The 2757-nt window shown below is 43.1% G+C and overlaps 1 non-coding gene across 1 annotated transcript; it reads right to left on the reverse strand.

Moving 5' to 3' along the window:
• Positions 1–2422: 2422 nt before the first annotated feature.
• On the reverse strand, positions 2423–2504 carry TRNAS-CGA (transfer RNA serine (anticodon CGA)). Its single transcript has one exon. It is a non-coding gene; the product is annotated as a tRNA-Ser (tRNA).
• Positions 2505–2757: the final 253 nt, after the last annotated feature.

Genomic DNA, 2757 nt, shown 5'->3' on the forward strand with positions numbered 1-2757 from the left:
GAGAAGAAGACTGAGATGACTTTTGTATTTCCTCGGAATGAACTAGTCTCCCTTAAGCGGAATTTAGGAGAAAATTGGTAATTTAATGTAATTATAAGAAGTTTGTTTTAAAAAATGGCTCATTTGACAATCTCTGATGTGTAAGAGAATTGGAGCCCTGTGTTACATACGAGAAATTCAGTCTGAAAAATTCTAATGCGAACACTTGAGCTCTACAAGAAGATCTGGAGGGGTTGTACAAATGTCGGATGGATTACAGACAATATCTTAAGTAAAAGAATGCATGTGTATATATTGTGGCAACGTTTCGCTCTCCAGAAACTTTGTCAAGCGGTTATAAACAATAGACACAATGCGTATATATAGGTAACAATATCAGATGTAAAAATGCGAGCATTGCTGTAGGTTAACTGGCCCATCCTCTTGGTAGTATTAGTAGTAGTAGTAGTAGTAGTAGTAGTAGTGGTGGTGGTGGTGGTGGTGGTGGTAGTACTAGTAACAGTGGTAGTATTAGAAGTAGCAAGGGTAGTGGAATTTGTAGTGGGGATAAATTTGGTTGCTAAGTGATGGCGTGGTTCATTGTTTTAAGAACTCTTGCTAATACTTCAGAGATGACGAAGCTGACTTTATTATGTCTAACAGTGTTTTAAATGGCGATTAAGAATTATTCAAGGAATTTTCGTCTGCAGAAATTGGGTTCATTGATCACAAGGCAGGCGTGGTAAAATCTCTTCAAATAGATGACGGAATTCTGGTGTTATATACGTACATAAATTGTTCAAGTTATCATTTCTGAATACATTAAATTCATTGAAACGTATCTCCAGGCTTTTAGCTGTTTCACCGACGTATATCTTGTTATAGCCTTCACAGGGGATTGTGTAAACTCCTGAAACGACTTCTTTGAGGTTCTTGAACTTACTCCTGGTCAGGTCTTTGATGGAGGTGCTGGTTGCAATGACGACTTTAGTGGTGGTTTGTGAGAGTACTTTGGAGACGTTGAAGGCGACCTGGATGTTGAGAAGGATCATAATTTTGTTGAAAGTGATGTTAGTGCATGAAGAATTGATGATTCGAGGGACTATTTCTTACAGACCTTGATGAAAAGTGAAGGTACCATCACATAAAGGCAATCAGGACCTTAATTTTCCTCTACCTTCGGGAAATTTTGTTGACCTGATTGAACTCTGCATTAACTTCAACTACTTTTTTTTCAACAACAATTTCAAATAAACTTATGGAATGGGACTGGGCTCCTCCATCAGCGCCATTTTAGCTAACTTTTATATGGAACACATAGAAGCTGAACTCTTCGCGAACATCATCACAACCAACTTAACATTGTCAGATTACGTGGACGACGTCCTCATAATATCTCCTGAATGTTCTGACATGTGGAAGCTTCAGTAAAGGCTCAACACAGTTGAACCAGCTATCCAGTTTGCACTTGATGAAAAGTTTAGAGACAGGTTACTGTTTCTCGACGTCCTCATTCACATAGTAGATAATACTCTAAAGATTTCAGATTTACAGGATACCTACAAACAACAACATATTCACCTAACCTTGGTACAGGCGGGGATTAAACCTGCGGTGAGTGTGTCGTGAAACTCCATACAAACGTGTTAGCCACTGGGGCCAGCTGGCTACAGTAAGATTCATCCAGCTAGGTATATTTATACACCATAGGAAAGTTAGCATAGGCACCACTGGAGGGAATTCCATTTGTAAAAACTTGCATTTGTGGTCATAGTGGTGCCTATGCTAACCTTCCTATGATGTATAAATATACCTAGTTGGATAAATCCTATTCTAGTCAGATGGTCCCAGTGGCTAACGAGTCGGTCTGGAGTTTTACGGCTCCCTCACCGCGGGTTTTATTCCCCTCCCGTACCGTGGCTTGTTTGCAGTCGTGTCATTGCGATTTCTTGAGTAAAAAACAATCCCTTTCACCTCTGTACCAGTCATTATACTAAGAGGTCGGGGAGAAGACATATGGGTGGTGGACGTTGGCAGGCGGCGGAGGTGGGTCGCATGGGAAGGTATACAACATTCAAGTATATGCATCTGAGGAAAAAAATAATAATTTCACAATATACCGCTGGGCCGGGAATCTCTCGGAAACATGGACAGCAGAGGTGGACAGTAGGGGAGTCGGAACTACCAAGGGAGTACACCGCCCAGACTAATGGGCGACAGACGTGGACGGTAGGGGTCTGAACTCCCTAATGACTACACCGTTCAGATGAATGGGAGGTAGGTGTGGGCGAGGGAAGGTGACTCTGGACTCCTTTGCGACTATACTGTTAGGCCGTTTTTATACTACGTCTTGTGTGTGTGTGTGTGTGTGTCTGTCTTCACTTGTATGTGGGTGGAGAGGTCCATTCTCAGCTAATGACACCGAAAACGTTCAATGTGACGTCGCAGTGAGTAGGATTCGAACCTACGCGGGAAGATCCCATCTGATTTCGAGTCAGACGCCTTAACCACTCGGCCATCACTGCTTGTATGTATGTGTGTGTGTATGTGTGTGTGTGTGTGTGTGTGTGTGGGTGTGTGTGTGTGTGTGTGTGAGAGCGCGCTTGTGTGTGTGTGCGTGTGTGTGTGTGTGTGTATGTGTGTGTGTGTGTGCGTGTGTGTGTGTGTGTGTGTGTGTGTGTGTGTGTGAGTGTGTGTGTGTGTGTGTGTGTACTCACCTAGTTGTACTCACCTAGTTGAGGTTGCGGGGATCGAGTCCGAGCTCCTGGCCCCCGCCTC

This window comes from Cherax quadricarinatus, chromosome 77, assembly GCF_038502225.1.
Source record: "Cherax quadricarinatus isolate ZL_2023a chromosome 77, ASM3850222v1, whole genome shotgun sequence".
Classification (NCBI taxonomy): Eukaryota; Metazoa; Arthropoda; class Malacostraca; order Decapoda; family Parastacidae; genus Cherax; species Cherax quadricarinatus.